General features: G+C 40.0%; 1 protein-coding gene across 1 annotated transcript in view; it reads right to left on the bottom strand.

The window, feature by feature from the left end:
- Positions 1–12,923, bottom strand: part of LOC140453434 (transmembrane protein 144-like) — an 80,856-nt gene that overhangs the window by 32,610 nt on the left and 35,323 nt on the right. The gene's annotated exons all lie outside the window — the stretch shown is intronic.

Here is a 12,923-nt window from a genome sequence, read left to right on the forward strand (position 1 = left end):
CGGTAAGGTCCTAGGGAGTGTTGTTGAACAACAAGACCTAGGAGCGTAGGTAGATAGGGTAGTGAAGAAGGTGTTTGGGGTGCTTTCATTTATTGGTCAGAGCATTGAGTACAGGAATTGGGAGGTCATGTTGGTTAGGCCACTTTAGGAATATTGCATGCAATTCAGCTCTCCTTCCTATCGGAATGATTTTGTGAAATATGAAAGGGTTCAGAAAAGATTTACAAGGATGTTGCCAGGGTTTCAGAATTTGAGCTATATGGAAAGGCTGAACAGGCTGGGGCTGTTTTCCCTGGAGTGTCAGAGGCTAAGGGGTGACTTTACAGAGGTTTATAAAATCATGAGGGTCATGGATAAGATAAATAGGCAAGGTCATCTCTCGGAGGGGGGGGGGGTGGAGTCCAGGACTAGAGGGCATTGGTTTAGCATGATGGGGAAAGATATAAAAGAGACCTAAGGGCAACTTCTTCACACAGAGGGTGGAGTGTGTATGGGATGAGCTGCCAGAGGAAGTGGTAGAGGCTGGTACAACTGCAGCAGTTAAAAGGCATTTGGATGGGTATATGAATAGGAATGGTTTAGAGGGATATGGGCCAAGTGCTAGAAATTGGGAGTAGATTAGGTTAGGATATCTGGTCAGCCTGGATGAGTTAGATAAAAACAATGACTGCAGATGCTGAAAACCAGAGTCTAGATTAGAGTGGTGTTGGAAAAGCACAGCAGTTCAGGCAGCATTTGAGAAGCAGTAAAATCAACGTTTCGGGCAAAAGCCCTTCATCAGAAATACAGGCCGCTCAGATGCTGCCTGAACTGCTGTGCTTTTCCAGCACCACTCTAATCTAGAATCTGGATGAGTTAGACCAAAGGGTCTATTTCTGTGCTATACTTCTCTATATCTCTATGATTCTAAGTGCTGAATTCCCAAAAGCCTTTGCACCATCTACAAAGAACAAGTCAGGAGTGTTACAGATTATTCACCACTTGCAGCTTTAACAGCATTCAAGAATTTCAATGCATCCAGAACAAAGCTGACTGCTTGTTTGACACTTCATCGATTACTTCAAACATGTACGCTGTCCATTACAATAACACTTTGACAGCAGTACATTCCATTTAGAAGGACCATTGTAGAAACTCATCGTGGCATCTTTGACAGTACCTTTGAAAACTCTGACCTCTCCACCCTGGGAAGCAGATGCATAGGAGCACCATAACATACATATTCCTCACCAGGGCACCCAGTATCTTGGATTGAAAAGGTGATGCTGGCTTTCATGGTTTGCTGCATCAAAATCTTGGAGCTCAGTAATTGTGGATGCAATTTTTCAAGAAGGTCACTATTTTCTCAAAGACAAGTCGGGTTGGTCAGTAACAGTGGCACCTACGCCCAATGAATGACTTAAAAAAAAATGGAAGGTGAACAATCCCTTTGAACTAATGGTTCATTTCTAAGTAGGTCCTATAAATAGTTGACTATGAAATTACTCAGCAATACAGCCTATGATATATATTTGTTTTGCTTACACCAGTTTCTTTTGCAGTGGATTGAGATTATCAATCCAGCAAGCATCTCCTCGTTTAGTTGAAGTTTCCTCTAATGGTGAAGGCTGTCAAAAAGATAGGATAACTATTAATACTTGCTAGATTTCTTGTGTTGATTAACATTTATGTTTGGGTGTGGGAAAATTCTGACATTTCTACATTTACTGATGACACCAAACTGGACCGAGAACATTAATTGTGAGGAAGGTGCAAGGAAGGTTTAATTTGACTCAGACAGAGTCAATTTAATGGGCCAGAACATGACAGAAGGAATATAAAATATAAGTGCGAAGTCATACATGTTGGTAGAAGAAAAAAAGCAACATACTTCTTATATGGTGAGAGGTTGGATAGTGTAGGTATCTAAGAAATCTGGGTGGCATGGACTATGAGTTGCTAAAAGCTAGCATGCAGGTGCAGCAAACAATTAGCACAGCAAAGAGTGTTAGGAGACAGTGAGGTCTGTAGATGATGGAGATCAGAGTTGAGAATGTGTTGCTAGAAAAGCACAGCATATCTGGCAGCATCCAAGGAGCAGGAAAATTGACGCTGGGCTCCAGCTGGAAACATCTATTTTCCTGCTCCTTGGATACTGCCTGACCTGCTGTACTTTTCTAGCAACACACTCTCAACAGCAAAAAGTATGTTAGCATTCAGTTCAAAGGGATTTTAATACAGAAATAAAGATGCTTTACTATAATTCTATGGAGACTTGGTGAGACTTCTTAAGGGACGATGTTCTTTTTATCTAAAGAAGGATACACTTGCCAAAGAGAGTTCATCAGAGGTTCACCAGATTGACTGCTGGGATGGCAGGCTTGCTTTATGAGAAATGATTGCGGAAACTTGGTCTGTATTTTACAGAATTTCAAAAAATGAGATGTGATCTCAGTTAAATTTATTTTGTAAATTTGTATTCCCAATCATAAAGGGAATGATTGAGTCGACCTGCCAGCTGAAGCATCCAAACTAAGAGCAGGAGACATAACCTCAGGATAAAGAACTGAGATGAGGAGGAATTTCTTCATTCAGTGGTGAATCTAATCCAGACAGCTGTGAAAGGTCTGTCATTGAGCAGGCTCAAGGTAGAAATCAATAGATTTCTGGAAACCAATTCCATCCAGGGATTTGGAGATATTATAGGAAAATGACTGAGTAGATGATCAGCCATGATCTAGAATGGCATTGGCATGTTAGATGGTCTGAGTGACTTACTTTTGTTCTTATATTCCTATATCAAATGGAAGTTTCCTTGGGAAAGGAAGATCCAAGCTGTGCAAGATGACAAACAAAACTAAAGTCACCTAAGGGACTGAAAACTAATACCTAGAAAAATCTAGCAAGGCACCCATTTTAAATTCAGTTTATATATATATGTTGCAACTGTATAAATAAAAAAAAACTACCCAAATAAATCACACATGTTGAGAGTGACAGCATCTCTTTAAGTATCATTTTATGTTAGAATGCAGTAAAATTAATCCATACACATCATGGAAATGTGCAGTTCCCATTTATTAATGCTCAAGTATACACTCTACAGATAAAATCCCCTTCTGCAATCACTTAAATGAGCTGGGTTACCGACTCTCATTAGATACAATTAGATATTATAATACAATATTAGATCATATGATACTTGTCTGCTGTTTGCAAATGGTTTGCAAGCTATGGGTTCCCTGCATTTATTGGCTTGGCATCCAGGGTTAAATAAAATGGTTCCTTAAGTGCAGGTAAAGAATGTGCACAGTGTGCAAACCACAGGTGTGAATTACCAATGATTTGGAGATGCCGGTGTTGGATTGGGGTGTACAAAATTAAAAATCACACAACACCAGGTTATAGTGCAAACAGGTTCAATTGGAAGCACACTCGCTTTCGGAGCGACGCTCCACACAATTGCTAGCATGCTTCCAATTAAACCTGTTGGACTATAACCTGGTGTTGTGTGATTTTTAACTGTGAATTACCAATGCAGTGAGGGCTGGGGAAAAGAATTTGTTAGTAAGAGGCACACAGATATATGAACAAGGATCTAGTGTAGGTCACTTGGCTCTTTGCTGATCTGATTTTAGCCTCAACGCTACATTCCTGCATTTCCCCAGTAATCTTTCACCTCTTTGGTAATCAAGAATCTATTGTCTTTTGAGGAAGGGAACTTCAAAGACTGACAGCCCTCAGATTTCCTCACATCTGTCTTAAAATGGGTGACTACTTTCAATGGATAAACACCCTTCAGTATGTAGAGTGACAAGCACTACACAACATGCTCTAGATGTGGTCTCACCGATGCTCTGTATAACTGAAGTATGACTTCATTACCTTTGTATTCAATTCCCCTTGCAATAAGTGATAAAATTATATAGCTCAACTGATTATTTGCAGTAGTGATTCATTCACAGTAGACCACCCAGATCTCTCTGTATCTCAGAGTTCTGCAAACTCTTATTATTTGGATATTATGTTTCTTTTTTATTCTATGTGCCCAAATGAATTATTTCAAAATTTCTCTTATTGAACTCCATTTGCTAGACCTTTGCCCACTCACTTAACCTATGTATTTCCCTTTGTAGGCTCGTTACGTCCCTTTCACAACTCACCTTCCTAGCTAGCTTTGTGTTGTCAGCAAATTTAGCTACCATACCTTTGATCCCTTCACCCAAATCATTTATATTAATTATAAATAGACCTGGACACAAGACTTGCTGTCAACCCATGGAGGAAGAAAGCAGGAAATTGAGTATCTAGGTGCGTTTTAAAATTCAGCTACTTGGAATTCAGAAGGGAATAACAGACAATAGGATGTCAGCATCGAGGGGAACATCTTTTCATTAGATCAAATCCAGAATGTGTCACAGGTGGTGGGATTAATATTGTTAAAAATAAATAAATAAAGCTGATAATATGACAGAATGTTTTTCTGTAAAGAGACACGTCCAGTTGTCATGGTGAGAGGAGGATTGAGGCAAATATACACTGCACATATTGAGTTGTGAGTTTTCAATGATTTAGTCAATGTGGTTGAATAAAATTTTGAGACATTGAGAGTCCCAATTTACAGCTAGACAGAAATGCTGGTCGTCTTTTAATGGAAATTTGTTGTTCATCCAACTGAATTTCCCACTTTTCTTTGAAGTACTTTCTAGTAGGAAAACAGCAGTGCCGCAAAGGTGATACAGGATACCCATAATTCTTTGTGATAAGGAAACCGCTCTATAATGTCAACAGGTTGGCATTGTGCCCATCTGGGTTGCACTACTTCCAAGAGGCGAAAGTGGGTACTGCAGATGCTGGAGATTGGAGTCAAGATTAGAGTGGTGCTGGAAAAGCACAGCAGGTCAGGCAGCATCCAAGGAGCAGGAAAATCGACATTTCGGGCAAAAGCCCTTCATCAGGAATTCCTCAGATGCTGCCTTACCTGCTGTGCTTTTCCAGCACCACTCTAATCTTGACCCTACCTCCGAGAGGGGTCAGTAAAGACGGGGAAAGATGACACAATGCAGGCATGCCAGCTTGTGTATGTTTCTCCCTAGTACTCAAAACTGCAGCCAGCAGACCAATCTTCAAGTACACGCTACTCCCTGACTATCACACAAGTTTGACAACTTGTGCCATATAGATTACCCTCTTTACGTGGAGTAATCACTAGGTCTTCCCATTAAAAGCACTGAATGATTCGGTTAACACACTTTCAACCTGATCATTTGCCCCGGTGAACTACAATAGCAGTCGATATCAGTCTGATGCTGCAAATCTGATGTAAAAGCAGGAGATACTCAACAGGTCAGTTAGAATCTATGGAGAAAGAAGTAACATTAATGCTTACCTTTCATCAGAACTATGAACATTTAAAGATGTAATATGTTTAGAGCAAAGGGTATGTAGTTTAAGAACACAAAAAAGGGTCTGTGATAGTGTGGAAGTCCGCAAAAGTTAAATGAAACAGGATTTGAGCCTTACAGGGAAAGGGGAATGGTGATGGGGCAGGAAAAGGAAGGAAACAGAAGCTGTTCCAACAGTAGGTACGCTGCTGTCTGAAACAAAATAGGGAGAAACAAATCCAAAGAAAAGCAAACAATGTGGGGGTGGGAGGCAAATGTAGCGTTTTTGTCTGAAATTGTTGAAACGAGGTGCTATTTCAATAGGAGCTTACATTGGGGTTGACTAGAATAGTCCAGCAAAGCAGGTCAGGTTAACGCGAGGTTAAGGTGGAGCATTAAAGTGACAGGCTACTGGAAGCTCAGAGTCATACCTGGTGATTGAATCGAGGTGCCCTCAAAGCGGTCACCCAATTTGCTTTTGGTTTCCCTGTTGCAGAACAGGTCCCATTGTGAGTAGCAGATCCAAGTGATTTAATTAAAAGAAGCGCGTGTACTGCACCCGCACCCAAGAGGAGTATTTTTATGGCGTTGCATGGTGATGAGAGAGACTGTGAAATTCTAGTTGCTCTGTCTCCTGTGTTTGCACGCTACAGGGCTTGGGGGGGGGGGGGGGGGGGCGGAGGATGACTGGGGAGCGAACCAGGTTATCACAAAGGGATCAATTCTAAACTCCCTACAGAATTCAGAAAGGGCAGGGGATGCTATATTTGGTGGAAATATTAGGTTGGATGTGGCTGAAAATAATCCATGGAACATGGAATACGATGGAGTGAAAGGTGGATGCAAGGGGTCCACTATCGTCCTGGGAAGGAGGGAAAGGGGAAAGTGCGGGAAGTATGATGAGACTACAGTTGACAGTTCTGTCCATCCACCCGCTTAGATAATAGAGCGGTTTCATTTTCTCAGAGAATTGTGGGTATCTGATATCACCATTGTGATTACAGAACATCTCATTTCAGGAAAAAGGGCAAATATTTTAGACATACTAGTATGGAGAATTGCTTCAATGGCACAGATATAACAGGGACAGAGGAATTTAGAGCATGAAGTAGGATCCTTTCACAATGCAGGGGGTCAGGAAATACACTTCAGATAGCATCAGTGGACTTACAATTAATATTAGTTAGTAACCTGATCAGAAATTGAGATAGTGAGGTTAGGGAAGGGAGGGATTAGAGATCAATTATATAAAAATTGAGGGAAGGGTAGAATCGGAAGCATTTTTTTTCTGATTCGGAGTTACAACAAGATGATAATCATCAATATTCTGGAAAAAGTTGCAGAAGGGAGCCCCATGCTGAACTGGAAGAAGGAATGTTCCACAAAAAGACAGATATAGCTAGGAACCAGATACAAGGGCAATAATTTTCATTTGAAGAAGTGAGAATGGTGTTTCTTTAAATTTTGAAGGAAAAGTGGTTATCGATGGAAAGTGTATGGGAATCATTTCATGGATGCAATAGACAGAGCTTGGGCTGCATACCTGCCTGCATTGCTTCCTGAAGAAATTCAGGAGATACATATAATTCAAGTCATTTCTTTCATATTGAAAGTTTACTTAACATGCAACTAAGATGTAATGGTGTCCATTTGCCACACCTGCAGAGCTTCCATTTCCTTGTCCTCTATTAAGGGGGACTTTTCTTCTGGCGGCAGATCCTTACTCTCCGTTTTCACAAAAATCAGAATTCCGGCGCTGAAATGAGTTAGAATACTGAGTTTGAAATCTGTCATTGTGCTCCTGAAAAGATTTTGGCCCGGATTTTGCAGTAAGAATTATAGGGAGGCTAACATTACTCGCTGTTCTGAAACAGTAAAACTGACAATGATTTCTAATAACCACACACGGAGTTAATTGCTGAAATCAGGAGGCTGTTAGCTAAGCTGCCTTGCTTCTCTAACCGTTTTGTTTCACCAGTTTCTTGCTGAAAGGTTCTGCAGATGCATGAAAGGGTCTAAAGTTATGGAATGTACCCACTAGACACACAGAAATAATAAGGCATATTCATTTTAGCGTCAGTGACTTTTTTTTATAGGCTGTGATAAATCAAGGTCAACAAGTTATGTAATCTCAAAATTAACATGTACAATGTGTCGTCCCATACCTTCAACTTTCAATTATTTCTGTCTTTTTTGCTGTAACTATTCAAACTTAGACTTTCTGGCTTCAGATTCTTTGAGTGCCACTGATTAAACGGATAGGTTAATGGGATGGCTGGCTGCCACAATTAGAGTTCAGATTTACTATAGCTGGTGTTGCACCAAAGTGGATTTCTATTCACTGTAAGGTCAGTGAGAAAATCCATAGAAGGTCTGTTGGCAAGTAGACATATAATGAATGGCTAGAACAGGGGTGGGGAACCTGCGGCTTTCTCGGCCATTGTGTGTGGCCTTTTGAATGAATCCAAATTTTGCAGAACAAATCTTTTATTAATTGTTTTTTTTTCGTCCTTTATTATTTTTATTTTAATCTTAAAATGAATGTACCAGAGAGGAAAAGAAAATTCAATGAAATAATACTCACAGACTGGTGACCACAATTTAAAAAATGTGAATTTTGAAGTATAATTGAAGTTTCTTGGATGCGGCCTTATTAGATTACAATTAACATAATGCGGCCTTCCAACATGAAAAGGTTCCCCACCTCTGAGCTGGAACAATGCTTGCTGCTGACTGCAAAATCCAGGCTTTACTTTTCATTAGGAATATCAAGCCTACATTGTTGATGTACATAGATCTATTATGATACGTCAGTCTTAAAATGAACTATCTCCTTATATGAAATAGACTTGCAATCTGTTTTACTTTTGGCTACACAGTAATCACTACAGCTCACATTAAATGCATTAGCTATGATCTTCTTTGAAACTTTTCTAACAGATAAACACACTACTTAGCTGCAAGATTTTCTATTGAGTAACATTTTCCTAAAATTGACGGTTCCAGCATTTTTCATAATTTTAATGTATTTGAATATGTATTCCCCTTGAATAGATACATTTTAATCTTGCTTTCATTGTAACCTTCCCACATTACTACGACGCACTTTCCAGTTCATTATTAGCTATAAAGCATTTTCACTGTAGGTCTTTCCTTCACTGGAAACGGTGGTGGGATCTAGGGAAATTCAGACATCAATCTCTCTTGCTCATTTTATCCAAATACACTAAAACTGCAAACACAGACAATGCAACAATAACCAACTGACTTACAGGAAAAAAATCCTTTGGTTCAATAATTATTTGGAGAGACTAAGGAATCTGGGTTGTTGTTTTTATACAAAAAAACTAAAAGGAGATTTCATGCAGATGTTTTGATATGAGTAAACAAAAATGGACAGCTTCTAGTCAGTAATGAAGGATCTAATTTTTAACTATTTGACAAAAGAACCTGAAGGGGACATAACTGAAGATTCATGTACATACTTCATTAGCTGTCCTGATGATCCCCTTAAAATTCTACAATTTTCATTGTACTACCTCTCCTCACTCTATCACAGTGTATGTTTCTCTGTGTTAAATTTCTTGTTACGCCTTCCTATTTCATCAGTCTGTACCTGAAGAGGCCAATTACTATCTGCTAATAGTTTACTACATTTCATTGATATGACATTTGCAAATTTTGAAATTATATCTTGAATATGCCAAACAAGCACAAAAAAGATCAGCAGTTATTATAATCAGGTAAAACAATGACTGCAGATACTGGAAACCAGATTCTGGATTAGTGGTGCTGGAAGAGCACAGCAGTTCAGGCAGCATCCAAGTAGCTTGGAAATCGACGTTTCGGGCAAAAGCCCTTCATCAGGAATAAAGGCAGTGAGCCTGAAGCGTGGAGAGAGAAACTAGAGGAGGGTGGGGGTGGGGAGAAAGTAGCATAGAGTACAATGAGTGAGTGGGGGAGGGGATGAAGGTAATAGGTCAAAGAGGAGAGGGTGGAGTGGATAGGTGGAAAAGAAGATAGGCAGGTCGGACAAGTCCGGAGAAGTTATGGGGACAGTTACTGAGCTGGAAGTTTAGAACTAGGGTGAGGTGGGGGAAGGGGAAATGAGGAAACTGTTGAAGTCCACATTGATGCCCTGGGGTTGAAGTGTTCCGAGGCGGAAGATGAGGTGTTCTTCCTCCAGGCGTCTGGTGGTGAGGGAGCGGCGGTGAAGGAGGCCCAGGACCTCCATGTCCTCGGCAGAGTGGGAGGGGGAGTTGAAATGCTGGGCCACGGGGCGGTATGGTTGATTGGTGCAGGTGTCCCGGAGATGTTCCCTAAAGCGCTCTGCTAGGAGGCGCCCAGTCTCCCCAATGTAGAGGAGACCACATCGGGAGCAACGGATACAATAAATGATATTAGTGGATGTGCAAGTAAAACTTTGAATGGATGTGGAAGGCTCCTTTAGGGCCTTGGATAGAGGTGAGGGAGGAGGTGCGGGCACAGGTTTTACAGTTCCTGCGGTGGCAGGGGAAAGTACCAGGATTGGAGGCTGGGTTGTTTGGGGGCACCCTTGGGGAACTGTATATTTACTTCCAGTCTGAAAAACAATGGAAACCTCTCCATTGCTACCCTATCCAGCCCCGTCAAAATCTTACATATTCCTAAGAAATTACATCTCACTTTTCTAAACTCCAAATTATAAGCTCAATTTATTCAACCTCTCATCACTGGGCAAAACTCTCATCAGCAGTAAACTAGTGAACTTTCTCTGTACTGCATCCTTTGCAAATACATTCATTTTTCAATATGGAGACAAGAACTTACATATACTCAGGTATGGACTCACCAAAGCCCTATAAAATAATTTCGATATCTTTATACTACTTACTTGCAATAAAGGTCAACATGCCAATTGTGTATCCATTATGCCACGTACCATTTAATCAAAGGATTCTAATTTTTATTTGAGTCCATTATATGGTGTTTTGGAAAATACCTTTTGAAAGTCCATTTACATAACATAAATAACACAGCCTAGAATGGCCGAATAAATTATTTTGTCAATCAATTAGTCAAGTTACTCAAGCATGATTTTATTTTAACAAAAGCAGCTAACTTCTTTTATTGACCTAGACGTTTCTAAATATCAAGGAATTTTAACCTGAATTGATATCTCTAAGGTTTTTTCCCCACCCACCTCTTTTCTTTCATCAGAACATGTCTACACTGTCATCAAACCATCTTCTCTTTGAGGCAATCACTGTTTTATTTTTCAGTTTTGATTGTAATCCAAAACAAAACTGTGGATTCTGGAAATCTGAAACAAAAACAGAAATTGCTGGAGAAACTCAACAGGTCTGGCAGCGTTTATAGAGAGAAAACAGAGTCAATGTTTCAGTTCCAGTGGCCCTTCTTCAGAACTGGATTGCAATCAACCTGGGCCAAATTGGTTGTTCTTTCTCTGAGTTATTCTAAACAAAGTCTATCATTATCAATGTTCAGTAGTTTCAGCACCTAACTGCAACTTTGCTCCTCCATCCCCTTTACAGTGATATAATAGTTTATTTAATCAATACATCATCCCGCATCCTGTATCTTCACTGCATACCCAGTAGCAAGGGATCTTCAGTTCCAATCCTCTGCTTCTTTGAGCCTTTTGTTGCCATTATATTCAAGTCCTTCTGGCAGCTTAGACCTGCCATTTATCAACCTCTTCTTTTTAATCACACTGTATGCATTTCAATTGGATCTTAGAAGGTTTTCTGTTTTTCACCCTCTCTTTCAATCCCCCTATTTGAATTACTCTTTACTCTTGCACTATTTACCTCTCCAACTCTTCTGTGTTCCTGTCTAATGTTTCATCCAAGGGCATAATCCTCCTGGCAAATTACTTTTATCTATCCCATTGTGCAAGTTAACCCATCCCATGAGATTTTTGACCCCAGATTTGTCGAAGTACAAACCTTCTATTCTGAACAAGTTCTTCACATCCTAGGCCTCACACTGGTACTCCAAAGATCTCTCATGCACCATTTATCCAGTAACATGTGTTTCCTATTTTCAATAGCTCATGCAACCCGGAGTAATCCAAGCAAGAGAAGGCCTATTGGCTTTCCAACATACTCCATCACTCAATAAGAGCTGGTTCTCGTCTCAATTCCATTTTCCTGTCCTTACTCCAAAACATTCAATGCTCTTGCCTGTCCAAACTCTATTTAACCCAGCCTTCAATAAATTTAAAGACTAAGTTACCACTACCTCTAATGAAAAGAATTCTACTAACCCATTGAAGAAATAAAAAAACCTCCTCATCTCTATCTGAAAGGGGAGGTCTCTTTTTAAATTATGCACCTTAGTTTTGGTCTCCACTACAAGAAGAAACATTCTTCTGCTATACTCTCTATCCAGTCTCCTCAAGGTCTTCTATGTTTCAACAAGAGCTCTAACTACTCCTTCTAAACTCAATAGATATGGGCCAAATATCTGTTCAATCATTCTTCATAAGACAAGACCTTCATTCCAGGAATGAGTTGAGAGAACCTCCTTTGATCTGTTTCCAAATTTTTTGTTTCAAATAAGGATACTAAAATTGCATGCCATATTACAACATGGTGATCAGTGTCTCTCCAAGGCCCTGTAGAATTGCAGCATAATATCCCTACACTTATATTCCAATGGCCTTGCAATAAATGACAACTTTCCATTCGCCTTCCTAATCAGTTGCTGTAGCTGCAGACTAATTTTCTATGGTTCATGTGCCAGAAACCCCAGTTCCTACTGAATCGCAGGTTCTTCAATCTCTCGCTATTTAAATAGCATATTGCTTTTCTATTCTTACTTGAAAAACGGACAAGTTTATATTTAACCATGTTATATTCGGTCATTTGTTCTTTCTCTTCACTCACCTAACCTATCAATTATCCCTTTGCAGACTCTGTACCTCCCCTTGACAATTTATTTTCCCAGTACAGATTAGAGTGGTGCTGGAAAAGCAGGGTCAGGCAGCAGCTGAGAAGCAGGAAAATCAATGTTTCGGGAAGGGCTTTTGCACCACTCTAATCTTGACTCTGATCTCAGCATCGGCAGTCCTCACTTTTGCCTAATTTAATTTCCAACCTAATTTTACATTATCAGTACATTTAGATACTGTCCATTTGGCCTGTTCATTCAGGTCATTGATATAGATTTGAAATAGTAGAGGACCCAGCTATTGCTTCCCAATAGGTAACTCATTCTTTATCCGTGCTAATATTTTAGCCCCTATGCCATGTGCTGTTATCTTGTGCAGCAACTTTTGATAGGTGACCATATTAAATACCTTTAGATTACAGGTACAGAATCCTTTATCAGAAATCCTTGGAGGCAGAATTTTTTTGGAATTCAGATTTTTTTAAGATTTTGGAATAAATGACGTTTTCACAGTGAAATTAAAAAAATGACCTAAAGCAGATTCGTGTGTAACCAGTACGAGCACTGAGGCATCATTGACACCTGCCAGTGCTGGGCCACACTGCTACCTCACATCTGAGTGACATGGATCGAGTGGGTAGCGAGTTAGGTCACCTGTTTGCACAC

This window comes from Chiloscyllium punctatum, chromosome 1, assembly GCF_047496795.1.
Source record: "Chiloscyllium punctatum isolate Juve2018m chromosome 1, sChiPun1.3, whole genome shotgun sequence".
NCBI lineage: Eukaryota > Metazoa > Chordata > Chondrichthyes > Orectolobiformes > Hemiscylliidae > Chiloscyllium > Chiloscyllium punctatum.